Source organism: Eubalaena glacialis, chromosome X (genome assembly GCF_028564815.1).
Source record: "Eubalaena glacialis isolate mEubGla1 chromosome X, mEubGla1.1.hap2.+ XY, whole genome shotgun sequence".
NCBI classification, from domain to species: Eukaryota; Metazoa; Chordata; class Mammalia; order Artiodactyla; family Balaenidae; genus Eubalaena; species Eubalaena glacialis.
This window is the reverse complement of record NC_083736.1, coordinates 23,455,306-23,470,880: the sequence shown is the minus strand read 5'-3', so window position 1 is coordinate 23,470,880 and position 15,575 is coordinate 23,455,306.

The window sequence follows — 15,575 nt, the reverse complement described above, 5'->3', positions numbered from 1 at the left end:
CATTAACCATTGCAACAAACAGAATAAAATACCTAGGAGTCAACCTACCTAGGGAGACAAAAGATCTGTATGCTGAAAACTATGACACTGAAGAATGAAATTGAAGATGATAGAAACAGATGGAGAGAGATACCATGTTCTTGGATTCTAAGAATCAATGTTGTGAAAATGACTATACTACCCAAAGCAATCTGCATATTCAATGCAATCCCTCTCAAATTACCAATGGCATTTTTTCCAGAACTAGAACAAAAAAATCTTAAAATTTGTATGGAGACATAAAAACCCGGAAGAGCCAAAGCAGTTTGAGGGAAAAAAACAGAGCTGGAGGAATCAGACTGCCCGACTTCAGACTGTACTACAAAGCTACAGGAATCAAGACACGATGGGACTGGCACAAAAACAGAAATATAGATCAATGCAACAGGATAGAAAGCCCAGAGATGAAGCCACGCACCTATGGTCAACTAATCTATGACAAAGGAGGCAGGAATCCACAATGGAGAAAAGACAGTCTCTACAATAAGTGGGGCTGGGAAAACTGGACAGACACATGTAAAAGAATGAAATTAGAACACTCCCAAACACCGTACACACAAATAAACTAAAAATGGAACAGAGACCTAAACGTAAAACAAGATAGTATAAAACTCTTAGAGAAAAACATAGGAATAACACGCTTTGACATACATCACAGCAAGATCTGTTTTAATCCACCTCCTAGAGTAATTGAAATAAAAACAAAAATAAACAAGTGGGACCTAATGAAACTTACAAGCTTTTGCCACACACAGGAAACGACAAACAAGACCAAAGGACAACCCTCAGAATGGGAAAAATATTTGCGTACGGATCAACGGACTAAGGATTAATCTCCAAAATATATAAACAGCTCATGCAGCTCGGTATTAAAAAAACGAACAACCCAATCGGAAAATAGACCGAAGACCTAAATAGACAATTCTCCAAAGAAGACATACAGCTGGCCAACAAGCACAGCAAAACCTGCTCAACATCACTAATTATTAGAGAGATGCACATCAAAACTACACTGAGGTATCACCTCACGCCATTTAGAACGGGCATCATCAGAAAATCAACAAACAACAACTGCTGCACAGGGTGTGGAGCAAAGAGAATACTCTTGCACTGTTGTTGGGAGTGTAAATTGATACAGCCACTATGGAGAACAGTAAAGAGGTTCCTTGAAAAACGAATAAAAGAATTGCCATATGACCCAGCGAACCCACTACAGGGCATATACCAAGAGAAAACCATAGTTCTAAAAGACACATGCACCCCAATGTTCACTGCAGCAGTATTTACAATAGCCAGGTCATGGAAACAACCTAAATGCCCATCCACAGACAAATGGATAAAGAAGATGTGGTACATATATACCATGGAATATTACTCAGCCATAAAAAGGAACTACGTTGGTTCATTGGTACAGGCGTGGATGGATCTAGAGACTATCATACAGAGTAAAGTCAGTCAGAAAGGGGGAAAGTGGGGGTGTGGTAGTCGTTGTGTGATGAATTGGGAAATCGGGATTGACATATATACACTGATATGTATAAAATGGATAACTAATAAAAACCTGCTGTATAAAACAATGATATTCAAAAATTCAAAAAACAATAACGTAAAAGGAAGAAGATGTGTTCATTTGAACCGATCATTTCCTAAATAGACAACCAAGTCTGAAGGTAGTTGGAGCTGTCAATAAAAAGGCAGAAAAAAAAGAAAGAAAGAACTGAAATAGCAACAAAGAAAACAACAGCAAGAATCAATAAAAGTAAAAGCTGGTTCTTTGAGAAGGTAAACAATATTGATAAACCTTTAGCCAGACTCATCGAGAAAAAGAGGGAGAGGACTGCACTCAATAAAATTAGAAATGAAAAAGAAGTTACCATGGACAACACAGAAATACAAAACTTCGTAAGAGACTACTACAAGCAACTCTATGCTGATATATTGGAAAATCTGGAAGAAATGCACAAATTCTTAGAAAGGTACAACCTTCCAAGACTGAACCAGGAAAAAATAGAAACTATGAACAGACCCAGTACGAGTAATGAACTTGCAACTCTGATTAACAATCGTCCAACAAACAAAAGTCCAGGACAGATGGTTTCACAGGATAATTCTATCCAACATGGAGAAAAGACCTAACACACATCCTTCTCAAACACTTCCAAAAAATTGGCGAGGAAGGAACACTCCCAAACCCTTTCTATTAGGCCACCATCACCCTGATACCAAATCCAGACAAAAATAGTACAAAAAAATACAGTTACACACCGATATCCCTGATGAACATAGATGAAAAGCTGCTCAACGAAATAGTAGCAAACCAAATCCATTACCAAATTAAAGTATCATACCTCATGATCAAGTGGGATGTATCCCAGGGATGTAAGGATTCTTCAATACACGGAAATCAATGTGATACACCCTATTAACAAAGTGAAGAGGAAAAACCATATGATCATGTCAATAGATGCAGAAAAGCTTGTGACAGATTTCAGCACACATTTATGATGAAAACCCTCCAGAAAATGGGCAGAGATGGAACCTCACTCAACTTAATCAAGGCCATATACGACAAACCCACAGCAAACATCCTCAATGCTGAAAAACTGAAAGCATGTCCTCTAATATCAGGAACAAGACAAGGATGACCACTCTCACCACTATTATTCAACATAGTTTTGGAAGTCCTAGCCCCAGCAGTCAGAGCAGCAAAAGAAATAAAAGGAACACAAGTTAGAAAAGAACAAGTAACACTGTCACTCTGTGCAGATGACATGACACTATACTTAGAGAATCCTAAAGATGCCACCAGAAAACTACTAGAGCTAATCCATGGATTTGGTAACGTTGCACGATACAAAATGAATGCACACAAATCCCTTGCATTTCTATACATTAATGAAGAAAAATCTGAAAGAGAAATGAAGGAAACACTCCCATTAACCATTGCAACAAACAGAATAAAATACCTAGGAGTCAACCTACCTAGGGAGACAAAAGATCTGTATGCTGAAAACTATGACACTGAAGAATGAAATTGAAGATGATAGAAACAGATGGAGAGAGATACCATGTTCTTGGATTCTAAGAATCAATGTTGTGAAAATGACTATACTACCCAAAGCAATCTGCATATTCAATGCAATCCCTCTCAAATTACCAATGGCATTTTTTCCAGAACTAGAACAAAAAAATCTTAAAATTTGTATGGAGACATAAAAACCCGGAAGAGCCAAAGCAGTTTGAGGGAAAAAAACAGAGCTGGAGGAATCAGACTGCCCGACTTCAGACTGTACTACAAAGCTACAGGAATCAAGACACGATGGGACTGGCACAAAAACAGAAATATAGATCAATGCAACAGGATAGAAAGCCCAGAGATAAAGCCACGCACCTATGGTCAACTAATCTATGACAAAGGAGGCAGGAATCCACAATGGAGAAAAGACAGTCTCTACAATAAGTGGGGCTGGGAAAATTGGACAGACACATGTAAAAGAATGAAATTAGAACACTCCCAAACACCATACACACAAATAAACTAAAAATGGAACAGAGACCTAAACGTAAGACAGGATACTATAAAACTCTTAGAGGAAAACATAGGAATAACACGCTTTGACATACATCACAGCAAGATCTGTTTTAATCCCCCTCCTAGAGTAATGGAAATAAAAACAAAAATAAACAAGTGGGACCTAATGAAACTTGCAAGCTTTGCCACACACAGGAAACAACAAACAAGACGAAAAGACAACCCTCAGAATGGCAAAATATTTGCGTACGGATCAACGGACTAAGGATTAATCTCCAAAATCTATAAACAGCTCACGCAGCTCGGTATTAAAAAAACAAACACCCCAATCGAAAAATGGGCAGAAGACCTAAATAGACAATTCTCCAAAGAAGACATACAGCTGGCCAACAAGCACATGAAAACCTGCTCAACATCACTAATTATTAGAGAGATGCACATCAAAACTACACTGAGGTATCACCTCACACCATTTAGAACGGGCATCATCAGAAAATCAACAAACAACAACTGCTGGACACGGTGTGGAGCAAAGAGTATACTTTTGCACTGTTGTTGGGAGTGTAAATTGATACAGCCACTATGGAGAACAGTAAAGAGGTTCCTTGAAAAACGAATAAAAGAATTGCCATATGACCCAGTGAACCCACTACAGGGCATATACCAAGAGAAAACCATAGTTCTAAAAGACACATGCACCCCAATGTTCACTGCAGCAGTATTTACAATAGCCAGGTCATGGAAACAACCTAAATGCCCATCCACAGACAAATGGATAAAGAAGATGTGGTACATATATACCATGGAATATTACTCAGCCATAAAAAGGAACTACGTTGGTTCATTGGTACAGGCGTGGATGGATCTAGAGACTATCATACAGAGTAAAGTCAGTCAGAAAGGGGGAAAGTGGGGGTGTGGTAGTCGTTGTGTGATGAATTGGGAAATCGGGATTGACATATATACACTGATATGTATAAAATGGATAACTAATAAAAACCTGCTGTATAAAACAATGATATTCAAAAATTCAAAAAACAATAACATAAAAGGAAGAAGATGTGTTCATTTGAACCGATCATTTCCTAAATAGACAACCAAGTCTGAAGGTAGTTGGAGCTGTCAATAAAAAGGCAGAAAAAAAAGAAAGAAAGAACTGAAATAGCAACAAAGAAAACAACAGCAAGAATCAATAAAAGTAAAAGCTGGTTCTTTGAGAAGGTAAACAATATTGATAAACCTTTAGCCAGACTCATCGAGAAAAAGAGGGAGAGGACTGCACTCAATAAAATTAGAAATGAAAAAGAAGTTACCATGGACAACACAGAAATACAAAACTTCGTAAGAGACTACTACAAGCAACTCTATGCTGATATATTGGAAAATCTGGAAGAAATGCACAAATTCTTAGAAAGGTACAACCTTCCAAGACTGAACCAGGAAAAAATAGAAACTATGAACAGACCCAGTACGAGTAATGAACTTGCAACTCTGATTAACAATCGTCCAACAAACAAAAGTCCAGGACAGATGGTTTCACAGGATAATTCTATCCAACATGGAGAAAAGACCTAACACACATCCTTCTCAAACACTTCCAAAAAATTGGCGAGGAAGGAACACTCCCAAACCCTTTCTATTAGGCCACCATCACCCTGATACCAAATCCAGACAAAAATAGTACAAAAAAATACAGTTACACACCGATATCCCTGATGAACATAGATGAAAAGCTGCTCAACGAAATAGTAGCAAACCAAATCCATTACCAAATTAAAGTATCATACCTCATGATCAAGTGGGATGTATCCCAGGGATGTAAGGATTCTTCAATACACGGAAATCAATGTGATACACCCTATTAACAAAGTGAAGAGGAAAAACCATATGATCATGTCAATAGATGCAGAAAAGCTTGTGACAGATTTCAGCACACATTTATGATGAAAACCCTCCAGAAAATGGGCAGAGATGGAACCTCACTCAACTTAATCAAGGCCATATACGACAAACCCACAGCAAACATCCTCAATGCTGAAAATTGAAAGCATGTCCTCTAATATCAGGAACAAGACAAGGATGACCACTCTCACCACTATTATTCAACATAGTTTTGGAAGTCCTAGCCCCAGCAGTCAGAGCAGCAAAAGAAATAAAAGGAACACAAGTTAGAAAAGAACAAGTAACAATGTCACTCTGTGCAGATGACATGACACTATACTTAGAGAATCCTAAAGATGCCACCAGAAAACTACTAGAGCTAATCCATGGATTTGGTAACGTTGCACGATACAAAATGAATGCACACAAATCCCTTGCATTTCTATACATTAATGAAGAAAAATCTGAAAGAGAAATGAAGGAAACACTCCCATTAACCATTGCAACAAACAGAATAAAATACCTAGGAGTCAACCTACCTAGGGAGACAAAAGATCTGTATGCTGAAAACTATGACACTGAAGAATGAAATTGAAGATGATAGAAACAGATGGAGAGAGATACCATGTTCTTGGATTCTAAGAATCAACGTTGTGAAAATGACTATACTACCCAAAGCAATCTGCATATTCAATGCAATCCCTCTCAAATTACCAATGGCATTTTTTCCAGAACTAGAACAAAAAAATCTTAAAATTTGTATGGAGACATAAAAACCCGGAAGAGCCAAAGCAGTTTGAGGGAAAAAAACAGAGCTGGAGGAATCAGACTGCCCGACTTCAGACTGTACTACAAAGCTACAGGAATCAAGACACGATGGGACTGGCACAAAAACAGAAATATAGATCAATGCAACAGGATAGAAAGCCCAGAGATAAAGCCACGCACCTATGGTCAACTAATCTATGACAAAGGAGGCAGGAATCCACAATGGAGAAAAGACAGTCTCTACAATAAGTGGGGCTGGGAAAATTGGACACATGTAAAAGAATGAAATTAGAACACTCCCAAACACCGTACACACAAATAAACTAAAAATGGAACAGAGACCTAAACGTAAGACAGGATACTATAAAACTCTTAAAGGAAAACATAGGAATAACACGCTTTGACATACATCACAGCAAGATCTGTTTTAATCCCCCTCCTAGAGTAATGGAAATAAAAACAAAAATAAACAAGTGGGACCTAATGAAACTTGCAAGCTTTGCCACACACAGGAAACGACAAACAAAACGAAAAGACAACCCTCAGAATGGCAAAATATTTGCGTACGGATCAACGGACTAAGGATTAATCTCCAAAATATATAAACAGCTTACGCAGCTCGGTATTAAAAACACGAACACCCCAATCGAAAAATGGGCAGAAGACCTAAATAGACAATTCTCCAAAGAAGACATACAGCTGGCCAACAAGCACATGAAAACCTGCTCAACATCACTAATTATTAGAGAGATGCACATCAAAACTACACTGAGGTATCACCTCACACCATTTAGAACGGGCATCATCAGAAAATCAACAAACAACAACTGCTGGACAGGGTGTGGAGCAAAGAGTATACTTTTGCACTGTTGTTGGGAGTGTAAATTGATACAGCCACTATGCAGAACAGTAAAGAGGTTCCTTAAAAAATGAAAAACAGAATTCCCATATGACCCAGCGAACACACTACTGGGCATATGCCAAGAGAAAACCATAGTTCTAAAGGACACATGCACCCCAATAATCATTGCAGCGGTATTTTCAATAGCCAGGTTATGGAAACAATCTAAATGCCCATCCACAGACAAATGGTTATAGAAGAAGTGGTACATATATACCATGGAATATTACTCAGCCATGAAAAGGAACTAAGTTGGTTCATTGGTACAGGCGTGGATGGATCTAGAGACTGTTATAAACAGTGAAGTCAGTCAGAAAAACACATATCATCTATAAATGCATATATATGCAACCTGGAAAAATGGTACAGATGAACCGGTTTGCAGGATTGAATTGATACACAGATGTGGAGAACCAACGTATGGCCACCATAAGGGGAAAGTGGGGGTGTGTTAGTCGTTGTGTGATGAATTCGGAAATTGGGATTGACATATATACACTAATATGTATAAAATGGATAACGAATAAGAACCTGCTGTATAAAAAAATAAAATAATATTCAAAAATTGAAAAAACAATAAGATAAAAGGAAGAAGATGTGTTCATTTGAACCAATCATTTCCTAAATAGACAAAAAACCTTGAAGGTAGTTGGGGCTGTCAATAAAAAGGTAGAAAAAAAAGAAAGAAAGAAGTGAAATAGCAACAAAGAAAACAATAACAAGGATCAATAGAAGTAAAAGCTGGTTCTTTGAGAAGGTAAACAATATTGATAAATATTTAGCCAGACTCATCGAGAAAAAGAGGGAGAGGACTGCAATCAATAAAATTAGAAATGAAAAAGAAGTTACCACAGACAACACAAAAATACAAAACTTCCTAAGAGACTACTGCAAGCAACTCTATGCTGATAAAATGGAAAATCTGGAAGAAATGCACAAATTCTTAGAAAGCTACAACCTTCCAAGACTGAACCAGGAAAAAATAGAAACTATGAACAGACCCAGTACGAGTAATGAACTTGCAACTCTGATTAAAAATCGTCCAACAAACAAAAGTCCAGGACAGATGGTTTCACAGGATAATTCTATCCAACATGGAGAAAAGACCTAACACACATCCTTCTCAAACACTTCCAAAAATTTGGCGAGGAAGGAACACTCCCAAACCCTTTCTATTAGGCCACCATCACCCTGATACCAAATCCAGACAAAAATAGTACAAAAAAATACAGTTACACACCGATATCCCTGATGAACATAGATGAAAAGCTGCTCAACAAAAGAGTAGCAAACCAAATCCAATAACAAATTAAAGTATCATACCTCATGATCAAGTGGGAGTTATCCCAGGGATGCAAGGATTCTTCAATACACGAAAATCAATGTGATACACCCTATTAACAAAGTGAAGAGGAAAAACCATATGATGATGTCAATAGATGCAGAAAAGCTTGTGACAAATTTCAACACACATTTCTGATAAAAACCCTCCAGAAAGTGACAGAGAGGGAACCTCACTCAACTTAATCAAGGCCATATACGACAAACCCACAGCAAACATCCTCAATGCTGAAAATTGAAAGCATGTCCTCTAATATCAGGAACAAGACAAGGATGACCACTCTCACCACTATTATGCAACATAGTTTTGGAAGTCCTAGCCCCAGCAGTCAGAGCAGCAAAAGAAATAAAAGGAACACAAGTTGGAAACGAAGAAGTAACACTGTCACTCTTTGCAGATGACATGACACTATACTTAGAGAATCCTAAAGATGCCACCAGAAAACTACTAGAGCTAATCCATGGATTTGGTAACGTTGCACGATACAAAATGAATGCACACAAATCCCTTGCATTTCTATACATTAATGAAGAAAAATCTGAAAGAGAAATGAAGGAAACACTCGCATTAACCATTGCAACAAACAGAATAAAATACCTAGGAGTCAACCTACCTAGGGAGACAAAAGATCTGTATGCTGAAAACTATGACACTGAAGAATGAAATTGAAGATGATAGAAACAGATGGAGAGAGATACCATGTTTTTGGATTCTAAGAATCAATGTTGTGAAAATGACTATACTACCCAAAGCAATCTGCATATTCAATGCAATCCCTCTCAAATTACCAATGGCATTTTTTCCAGAACTAGAACAAAAAAATCTTAAAATTTGTATGGAGACATAGAAACCCGGAAGAGCCGAAGCAGTTTGAGGGGAAAAAACAGAGCTGGAGGAATCAGACTGCCCGACTTCGGACTGTACTACAAAGCTACAGGAATCAAGACACGATGGGACTGGCACAAAAACAGAAATATAGATCAATGCAACAGGATAGAAAGCCCAGAGATGTAGCCACGCAATTATGGTCAACTAATCTATGACAAAGGAGGCAGGAATCCACAATGGAGAAAAGACAGTCTCTACAATAAGTGGGGCTGGGAAAATTGGACAGACACATGTAAAAGAATGAAATTAGAACACTCCCAAACACCGTACACACAAATAAACTAAAAATGGAACAGAGACCTAAACGTAAGACAGGATACTATAAAACTCTTAGAGGAAAACATAGGAATAACACACTTTGACATACATCACAGCAAGATCTGTTTTAATCCACCTCCTAGAGTAATGGAAATAAAAACAAAAATAAACAAGTGGGACCTAATGAAACTCACAAGCTTTTGCCACACACAGGAAACGACAAACAATACGAAAGGACAACCCTCAGAATGGGAAAAATATTTGCATACGGATCAACGGACTAAGGATTAATCTCCAAAATATATAAACAGCTCACGCAGCTCGGTATTAAAAAAACGGACACCCAAATCGAGAAATGGGCAGAAGAACTAAATAGACAATTCTCCAAAGAAGACATACAGCTGGCCAACAAGCACATGAAAACCTGCTCAACATCACTAATTATTAGAGAGATGCACATCAAAACTACACTGAGGTATCACCTCATGCCATTTAGAAACAGGCATCATCAGAAAATCAACAAACAACAACTGCTGGACAGGGTGTGGAGCAAAGAGTATACTTTTGCACTGTTGTTGGGAGTGTAAATTGATACAGCCACTATGGAGAACAGTAAAGAGGTTCCTTGAAAAACAAATAAAAGAATTGCCATATGACCCAGCGAACCCACTACAGGGCATATACCAAGAGAAAACCATAGTTCTAAAAGACACATGCACCCCAATGTTCACTGCAGCAGTATTTACAATAGCCAGGTCATGGAAACAACCTAAATGCCCATCCACAGACAAATGGATAAAGAAGATGTGGTACATATATACCATGGAATATTACTCAGCCATAAAAAGGAACTACGTTGGTTCATTGGTACAGGCGTGGATGGATCTAGAGACTATCATACAGAGTAAAGTCAGTCAGAAAGGGGGAAAGTGGGGGTGTGGTAGTCGTTGTGTGATGAATTGGGAAATCGGGATTGACATATATACACTGATATGTATAAAATGGATAACTAATAAAAACCTGCTGTATAAAACAATGATATTCAAAAATTCAAAAAACAATAACGTAAAAGGAAGAAGATGTGTTCATTTGAACCGATCATTTCCTAAATAGACAACCAAGTCTGAAGGTAGTTGGAGCTGTCAATAAAAAGGCAGAAAAAAAAGAAAGAAAGAACTGAAATAGCAACAAAGAAAACAACAGCAAGAATCAATAAAAGTAAAAGCTGGTTCTTTGAGAAGGTAAACAATATTGATAAACCTTTAGCCAGACTCATCGAGAAAAAGAGGGAGAGGACTGCACTCAATAAAATTAGAAATGAAAAAGAAGTTACCATGGACAACACAGAAATACAAAACTTCGTAAGAGACTACTACAAGCAACTCTATGCTGATATATTGGAAAATCTGGAAGAAATGCACAAATTCTTAGAAAGGTACAACCTTCCAAGACTGAACCAGGAAAAAATAGAAACTATGAACAGACCCAGTACGAGTAATGAACTTGCAACTCTGATTAACAATCGTCCAACAAACAAAAGTCCAGGACAGATGGTTTCACAGGATAATTCTATCCAACATGGAGAAAAGACCTAACACACATCCTTCTCAAACACTTCCAAAAAATTGGCGAGGAAGGAACACTCCCAAACCCTTTCTATTAGGCCACCATCACCCTGATACCAAATCCAGACAAAAATAGTACAAAAAAATACAGTTACACACCGATATCCCTGATGAACATAGATGAAAAGCTGCTCAACGAAATAGTAGCAAACCAAATCCATTACCAAATTAAAGTATCATACCTCATGATCAAGTGGGATGTATCCCAGGGATGTAAGGATTCTTCAATACACGGAAATCAATGTGATACACCCTATTAACAAAGTGAAGAGGAAAAACCATATGATCATGTCAATAGATGCAGAAAAGCTTGTGACAGATTTCAGCACACATTTATGATGAAAACCCTCCAGAAAATGGGCAGAGATGGAACCTCACTCAACTTAATCAAGGCCATATACGACAAACCCACAGCAAACATCCTCAATGCTGAAAATTGAAAGCATGTCCTCTAATATCAGGAACAAGACAAGGATGACCACTCTCACCACTATTATTCAACATAGTTTTGGAAGTCCTAGCCCCAGCAGTCAGAGCAGCAAAAGAAATAAAAGGAACACAAGTTAGAAAAGAACAAGTAACACTGTCACTCTGTGCAGATGACATGACACTATACTTAGAGAATCCTAAAGATGCCACCAGAAAACTACTAGAGCTAATCCATGGATTTGGTAACGTTGCACGATACAAAATGAATGCACACAAATCCCTTGCATTTCTATACATTAATGAAGAAAAATCTGAAAGAGAAATGAAGGAAACACTCCCATTAACCATTGCAACAAACAGAATAAAATACCTAGGAGTCAACCTACCTAGGGAGACAAAAGATCTGTATGCTGAAAACTATGACACTGAAGAATGAAATTGAAGATGATAGAAACAGATGGAGAGAGATACCATGTTCTTGGATTCTAAGAATCAACGTTGTGAAAATGACTATACTACCCAAAGCAATCTGCATATTCAATGCAATCCCTCTCAAATTACCAATGGCATTTTTTCCAAAACTAGAACAAGAAAATCTTAAAATGTGTATGGAGACACAAAAAACCCGGAAGAGCCAAAGCAGTTTGAGGGAAAAAAACAGAGCTGGAGGAATCAGACTGCCCGACTTCAGACTGTACTACAAAGGTACAGGAATCAAGACACGATGGGACTGGCACAAAAACAGAACTATAGATCAACGCAACAGGATAGAAAGCCCAGAGATAAAGCCACGCACCTATGGTCAACGAATCTATGACAAAGGAGGCAAGAATCCACAATGGAGAAAAGACAGTCTCTACAATAAGTGGGGCTGGGAAAACTGGACAGACACATGTAAAAGAATGAAATTAGAACACTCCCAAACATCGTACACACAAATAAACTAAAAATGGAACAGAGACCTAAACGTAAGACAGGATACTATAAAACTCTTAGAGGAAAACATAGGAATAACACGCTTTGACATACATCACAGCAAGATCTGTTTTAATCGCCCTCCTAGAGTAATGGAAATAAAAACAAAAATAAACAAGGGGGACCTAATGAAACTTACAAGCTTTTGCCACACACAGGAAACAACAAACAAGACCAAAGGACAACCCTCAGAATGGGAAAAATATTTGCGTACGGATCAACGGACTAAGGATTAATCTCCAAAATCTATAAACAGCACATGCAGCTCGGTATTAAATAAACGAACACCCCAATCGAAAAATGGGCAGAAGACCTAAATAGACAATTCTCCAAAGAAGACATACAGCTGGCCAACAAGCACATGAAAACCTGCTCAACATCACTAATTATTAGAGAGATGCACATCAAAACTACACTGAGGTATCACCTCACACCATTTAGAACGGGCATCATCAGAAAATCAACAAACAACAACTGCTGGACACGGTGTGGAGCAAAGAGTATACTTTTGCACTGTTGTTGGGAGTGTAAATTGATACAGCCACTATGGAGAACAGTAAAGAGGTTCCTTGAAAAACGAATAAAAGAATTGCCATATGACCCAGTGAACCCACTACAGGGCATATACCAAGAGAAAACCATAGTTCTAAAAGACACATGCACCCCAATGTTCACTGCAGCAGTATTTACAATAGCCAGGTCATGGAAACAACCTAAATGCCCATCCACAGACAAATGGATAAAGAAGATGTGGTACATATATACCATGGAATATTACTCAGCCATAAAAAGGAACTACGTTGGTTCATTGGTACAGGCGTGGATGGATCTAGAGACTATCATACAGAGTAAAGTCAGTCAGAAAGGGGGAAAGTGGGGGTGTGGTAGTCGTTGTGTGATGAATTGGGAAATCGGGATTGACATATATACACTGATATGTATAAAATGGATAACTAATAAAAACCTGCTGTATAAAACAATGATATTCAAAAATTCAAAAAACAATAACGTAAAAGGAAGAAGATGTGTTCATTTGAACCGATCATTTCCTAAATAGACAACCAAGTCTGAAGGTAGTTGGAGCTGTCAATAAAAAGGCAGAAAAAAAAGAAAGAAAGAACTGAAATAGCAACAAAGAAAACAACAGCAAGAATCAATAAAAGTAAAAGCTGGTTCTTTGAGAAGGTAAACAATATTGATAAACCTTTAGCCAGACTCATCGAGAAAAAGAGGGAGAGGACTGCAATCAATAAAATTAGAAATGAAAAAGAAGTTACCACAGACAACACAGAAATACAAAACTTCGTAAGAGACTACTACAAGCAACTCTATGCTGATAAAATGGAAAATCTGGACGAAATGCACAAATTCGTAAAAAGGTACAACCTTCCGAGACTGAACCAGGAAAAAATAGAAACTATGAACAGACCCAGTACGAGTAATGAACTTGCAACTCTGATTAAAAATCGTCCAACCAACAAAAGTGCAGGACAGATGGTTTCACAGGATAATTCTATCCAACATGGAGAAAAGAGCTAACACACATCCTTCTCAAACTCTTCCAAAAATTTGGCGAGGAAGGAACACTCCCAAACACTTTCTATGAGGCCACATCACCCTGATACCAAAACCAGACAAAGATAGTACAAAAAAATAAAGTTACACACCGATTTCACTGATGAACATAGATGCAAAGTTGCTCAACAAAGGAGTAGCAAACCAAATCCAATAACAAATTAAAGTATCATACCTCATGATCAAGTGGGAGTTATCCCAGGGATGCAAGGATTCTTCAATACACGAAAATCAATGTGATACACCCTATTAACAAAGTGAAGAGGAAAAACCATATGATCATGTCAATAGACGCAGAAAAGCTTGTGACAAATTTCAACACACATTTCTGAGAAAAACCCTACAGAAAGTGGGCAGAGAGGGAACCTCACTCAACTTAATCAAGGCCATGTATGACAAACCCACAGCAAACATCCTCAATGGTGAAAAACTGAAAGAATGTCCTCTAATATCAGGAACAAGACAAGGATGACCACTCTCACCACTATTATTCAACATAGTTTTGGAAGTCCTAGCCCCAGCAGTCAGAGCAGCAAAAGAAATAAAAGGAACACAAGTTGGAAACGAAGAAGTAACACTGTCACTCTGTGCAGATGGCATGACACTATACTTAGAGAATCCTAAAGATGCCACCAGAAAACTACTAGAGCTAATCCATGGATTTGGTAACGTTGCACGATACAAAATGAATGCACACAAATCCCTTGCATTTCTATACATTAATGAAGAAAAATCTGAAAGAGAAATGAAGGAAACACTCCCATTAACCATTGCAACAAACAGAATAAAATACCTAGGAGTCAACCTACCTAGGGAGACAAAAGATCTGTATGCTGAAAACTATGACACTGAAGAATGAAATTGAAGATGATAGAAACAAATGGAGAGAGACACCATGTTCTTGGGTTCTAAGAATCAATGTTGTGAAAATGACTATACTACCCAAAGCAATCTGCATATTCAATGCAATCCCTCTCAAATTACCAATGGCATTTTTTCCAGAACTAGAACAAAAAAATCTTAAAATTTGTATGGAGACATAAAAACCTGGAAGAGCCGAAGCAGTTTGAGGGAAAAAAACAGAGCTGGAGGAATCAGACTCCCCGACTTCAGACTGTACTACAAAGCTACAGGAATCAAGACACGATGGGACTGGCACAAAAACAGAAATATAGATCAATGCAACAGGATAGAAAGCCCAGAGATAAAGCCACGCACCTATGGTCAACTAATCTATGACAAAGGAGGCAGGAATCCACAATGGAGATAAGACAGTCTCTACAATAAGTGGTACTGGGAAAACTGGACAGACACATGTAAAAGAATGAAATTAGAACACTCCCAAACACCGTACACACAAAT